Source organism: Nerophis ophidion, linkage group LG02, assembly GCF_033978795.1.
Source record: "Nerophis ophidion isolate RoL-2023_Sa linkage group LG02, RoL_Noph_v1.0, whole genome shotgun sequence".
Classification (NCBI taxonomy): domain Eukaryota; kingdom Metazoa; phylum Chordata; class Actinopteri; order Syngnathiformes; family Syngnathidae; genus Nerophis; species Nerophis ophidion.
This window is the reverse complement of record NC_084612.1, coordinates 27,713,417-27,719,416: the sequence shown is the minus strand read 5'-3', so window position 1 is coordinate 27,719,416 and position 6,000 is coordinate 27,713,417.

The following is a 6,000-nucleotide window of genomic DNA, read 5'->3' as shown; positions in this document are numbered from 1 at the left end:
GCCATGTTTCTGTTAGGCAGATGAAGTCCAGTTTATGGTCAGCTAGGAGATCCTGGACGAGATGTCCTTTGCTCTTGAGTGAGCGTATGATAAGAAGACCGAAGTTTGCATGAGGGCTGTCATTTTGATGTTTTGGGTCAGCCGACCTAGCTAGGCCGGCTAACACTTTGCGATCGACTCCCCGACCAATGTTCCGTTGTGGGTGACGAGTTTTGGACCAAATTGATTTTGTTGGCGTGTTGTTACTGAGCTGGTGATTTCTGCGGGACCCGCGGTGGATGTATCTTCAGTTATGTCCGGATGGAGGTGAAGCGTCACTGGCTGGGGACGAAACAGCCCAGAACTGAGTCCCAGGAGGTCGGCAGCAGATAATCAGAGGAGATCAGTCACCGGAGAGTGGACGTGAGTCAAAAAAATCCACAGTAATCGAGACGACATGAAACGAACGCATGAATAATAATTGGTGGTGGACAAAATGGAATACATTTTAACAATACTACTGAGATGAAAGAAGGCTGTTTAAGCAACACTCTTAATGTGTGACTCAAAGGAGCCACCAAAACCTCAAGAGCTAATCTTGAGTGGGAGACTTAGTCCTCAGAGATACACTGTCAATGTAGTGTGTCAGACCTATCTGTGTGCAGCTTGGTGGACCACAGCAAAGCTGAAAATAGCCTTCACTTTTAACTTATCTTTTTTCTGGATAAAAGTGATAGAATAAAAAAGGGCCATGTATCCATTAGAATCTTTCACTTTTTCAGATTCACATGCTGTGCTGGTAACATGCACACTAATGCAACCAAAAACCTAATGTAGGGATTTGGATGTTAATAAAATATAGAGGAACGTCCATCCATACTGTACATTTTTACATTACTTTTCCTCATTAGGGTAAGCGGAGAGCTGGAGCCTATCCCAGCTGACTTTGGGTGAGAGACAGGGTACAACCTGGACTCGTCGCAAGCCAATCACGGGGCACGCATTGAAACATTCACACATATGGCCAATTGCGTACATTTAACCTAACATGCAGTGTTTTGGGAACATGGGAGGAAGCCAGATGACCATGATGAGAACATGCAAACAGAGGTTAGAGCCCTCGGTCTCTTGACTGTTTAGCCAACATGCTAACCACTCGACCACCATGCGGCCCATATGTAGCCTGCCTGATTCAGTCCCTGCTTTTCTGTTTCACCCTGGACTCGAATCTGGGTTGTCTGGCTTAAGAGACAACCATGCTGGCTACCGAGCTAAAAGCCAGAGCTATCAACCTGTTAATCAGCACTGCTCTTGAGGTTAGTAGGGATTTAGGTTTACCAATGTCAACATGGCCTAGCCACACTGGCTAGCGTTCAATCCACCTAAATGAACATCAAAATGTTTAAACTCCAAATAAAAATTTTACCAACATTTTTACAGCATTTACGACAATTTATCTTGGGGCCACTTGGGGTACAGTCACTTCAGAATCACGTCTTAACCACGTGATTAAATCAGTTAACTACTTCTACCAGACGTTACAGTGACTAAAAGCAAGATAGGCCTAAAATGTATTGTATATTCTGGCACTGTTGAATTCCCCAATAAATGGTCAAAGACAATTCCGCTTGCTTATGCAAAGTTGCTCTTTGTTTTGCCGAATGTGTATTAGTGGTGTTGTCATTTTTGTGTTTGCACCATTATTGTAGTTAGTATTCCTTCTAGTGGCATTCAAAATTGCCATAGTACGTTTAACTATTAGGTGGCATGGGTGCATAGGGCGCAATTACGCTAAACTATGAAGTTAAGTCGAAGGGCATGAAACCTGTGAGTTTAGTTTAAGGCCCTTGACTTATTGGCTATGTTCACACTTCAGAGCCAAAAGAGCAATTTGGATTGTTTTGTCAAATCCAATAATTTTAGTAGCTTGTTCACATTACAAAAATAAATATTTCTAATGTGAATGCAATCAGACCCGCATGCAGACAGGACATTATGACGTTGCAAGCACTGCAATGTTTACGGAAGTAAACATGGCTTCGACTATAGTTGGTCTTAATATTGGCACATTTGTGGGATTTTCAAGCATTTTGTGCAATCAAACTTCAAATGTTCTGATCCGACTTATTGCACGTAGAAGATTAAGAAGGAAGACAAATGAGTTTGTCTCTGGCACTTTTACAGGATATTTTGCTTTGATGTCTATGGGCAAGCAGTTGGAGACAGGTGTGGTAAAACTTTCACATGAGTTCTTAAAACATATTATTTTCACCTGTTTTATGCTCCATTGTCAATTATTTAATTTTTTAACCATCTATTTTGGCGAATAATTATGACGAATATCGCTTTTTTTTTCAAGGTTCTGGTCGGATGAATACAACCTGAGCACAGTAGCATCCACATTAAAGAAGGATGCATCCTATATATATATATATATATATATATATATATATATATATATATATATATATATATATATATATATATATATATATATATACATATATATATATATATATATATATATATATATATGTATATATATAATGTCCACATACAAATGAGGCCTGGGTCGGATATGAAAAATTCGGAATTGCGCCCTTCACACGGACCGGAAAGAACTCATATACAGGTTGCATATGGTCAAAAAAAATCGGAAACAAGACCATAACGATGTTTATTTTTTATTCTATGCAGCACTTATTAAAAATTTGAAGAAACTTGAGAAAAATGTGAAAAGTATAAGATAAGTTGTTTTTACCCTTTTTTTTTTACATGTTAACATTGTACTGTATTTATTTTGAAGTTTGATTGGGTGTTTTTTTAATTGTTACTTATTACCCTGCATGATGTGAAATACTTGATTGGCTGGCTATAACAAATATATCGAAAAATTGAGGTTCAAAGTCCCTGCGGCCCCGCACCTAATTTTTTTATTGGCCCGCAACACAATTTATGGACAAAATAAAACCGGATTTAAAGATTACACAAAACAAAGACACTTTGGAACTGGCAAAATATCCCCAAAATTGGACCTTTGCATTGTCCTATCATAATGAAAATGTGTACTCCTTTTCTTGTAACATATGGTACGTTTTTGCGTCTGCTAAAACCCTTAAAATATTTGCCAGCAGGCATAAAACATTGATACAACCTTGACTATACATACATGTCCTTTAAAACTAAAATTTAAACAATGTTAGAAAATAGAAGCAGCTCGGTGGGGCAGGGGTAAGTGTATGTGGCTCACAATACGAAGGTCCTTACTAGTCCGGAGTTCAATCCCGGGCTCGGGACATTTCTTTGTGGAGTTTGCATGTTCTCCCCGTGACTGCGTGGGTTCCCTCCGGGTAATCCGGTTTCCTCACACCTCCAAAGACATGCACCTGGGGATAGGTTGACAGTGTGTGAATGTCAGTGTGAATGTTGTCTGTCTATCTGTGTTGGCACTGTGATGAGGTGGCGACTTGTCCAGGGTGTACAGCGCTTCCACCCGAATGCAGCTGAGATAGGCTCCAGCACTCTCCCTAAATACTAAAAAACTAGTTATTTAGTGTGAAATTAATAAAGTTTTAGCATGCTGACTGGCTACTTATTATTTCTTCTTATATTATTTCCCATGAGAAATTTGGAGATGTGATAATTAGACTACAAAGTTGTTTATACACTGTAGCTGTAACTACATCTTTATGTTCGAATAAGGAGTTTATTGTTGACAAAGTGTAGTTAGCGCAATAAAGTAAAAAATTAAGTCCATTTTTTTCAATCCCATACGAGCAGCAACCTTTAAACATATTCTCTAAACCAGGGGTCTCCAAACATTTTGACTCGAGCGCCACAGTGGGCTAAAAAAATGTTGAGGGGTCAAGCAGCAAGGCGGTGATTGTAACTATTTGTACAAAAATAAAACAAGTATGATTTACAATATTATCAGTGAATGATCAGAGACATTTCATTTAAATAAAACATTAATTGAATAAAGCAAGCGATAGTTAAAAGATTGAACAACAACACATAACTTTTAGCTTATTTACACACACCCTTGTCCCCATTAGACTGTGACGATAGTTCAATATGAAGAACAAACGATTAAATATTACATAAAAAATTGACTCCTACCTTGTTTAATTTCCTGATGACCCCCCTTAATTGTCATGATCCGTGGCCCTGATCATGTTTTGTTATTTTCTGCTGGTTTTGGACTCCATTAGTTCCTGTTTGTGCACCTCTGGGTTTGTTTTAGTTTCCATGGGGATTAATTGGGCTCACCTGCCTCTCTTTAGTGGTCGGCACGCTCACCTGTTGTCAACCACTAATCAGAGAGCTATTTATTCACCTCTCTTCATTATTTGCAACTTACAACAGTTACATTGGGTAAATTCCTTGTCTCCTATGCTTCTTGATTCCTACGCTAAGTCTCGCCTTAGCTTCCCGTGTGATCGGCCCACTTTCCTTTGGCTTGTAGTCTGTTTTTGGTATGTGTTTGATTTTTGAGGAATAAATCATGTTCCTACCTGCACGCTTTCGTCCGGAGTCGTCCGCGTGCATCCTGGGGGTAACGAACCTCGCAGCAAGCTGCGACACCCTGCCGTGACATTAATGTTAACCAATCAGAAACAAACAGGACAAAATGTGCCAAACATGATTAAGTCTGGAGAGTGAGTCATTTGCATATTACCCATCATGCTTTGCCATGGAAACACATTGAATTGGGTATGGTGCGTTGTGGGGCGGGCACTAGGACTATGCTCACACTTAGCAGAATGGGTGTGGTTTGTGTCTTCTCGACACACTTTAAAAGAGCATATTGTGTTGTATTATTCTCATGTTGGCAGTCTGTGAATAAGGACCTAAAAGAAACAACGCTGCGTTTCATGCATTTGCCACAGTGGACCTTTTTATAATGTCCACATTGTACAGTAGACATGTGAACCTATGTGGCACATTTATTTTGTGCCTACCTTATGCGTTGGTTCTTAATGAATTGCAACATTGCTAGCACATGGCCAACGAGCCGTAGTTTGGACCCCCTGCTCTAAGTAAGCATTCTGAATTTGGATCTATTTGGTTTAGCAAGTATTTACCTTAATCCAGTATGAACTCTAGTTTGATCTACGGACTAATCACATTGTCCGCTACCATTGTAGTAGGACATAAAAATGTCTCTTGTCTGATTGAACCCTCTGTTGTTTGTATCGTAATTTTAACGTCGAGGCTTCGGCTAATGTAACTGTAGCAACACTGCTGCTTTGCAGGAGCAATTTTTTGTCATTTGAAAGTGCTTTGCTGCATTGCACAGACAGAGAGCACAATGCTAGCTAAACCAACGAAACCAGAAGAGTATCTGGTGCCAGTAGGAGGTCCTGCTTTGATTGGATTAAAAAAGTCAAGACGGCAACGATATAACGGTAGTTTAATTTGAGAAACATGCCACCATGAAGTTGTCGCTAGCGATTTGACCATGTTTAATATTTTCTATCACTTGAAAACACGACATGAACAGAGACTGTTAGGATGCAACAAAACACTAACGTTACCTCAAAACCACGTCAAAATAATAAGAAAATCATACCGAATGAGTGTATGACAAGCAGGACCCGCAGACACCAAGAAATGATATCAACAATACTTTTTAACGTTCTTTAGTTGTTTTGTCCCTTTTTGTATATAAAATGTGTATTTAAAAAAAATTAAAAATATATTTGTAATTGGCTTTCATATCATGTGTTTTAATTCATAGTTTTAAGAAGAATATCGTGTTACATAAGGTTATTGAAATATAGAATTGCCAATATCGGGATGTACATGTTTATCCATATCGCACAGCACTCCTGCTTACAAATAAGCAGAGAAAAATAAATAGTAATGCACCTGTAACCCTACAAATACGATAATAAAATTAGCAACTGAACAAAAATAACCATATTTAAATAAATAGCCATGTTACTGGTGTTGCCATTTTATGATTCTCTGAGAACAACCTCCAAAAAAAAAATATCCCACACTTTGTTCGTTCGTGGG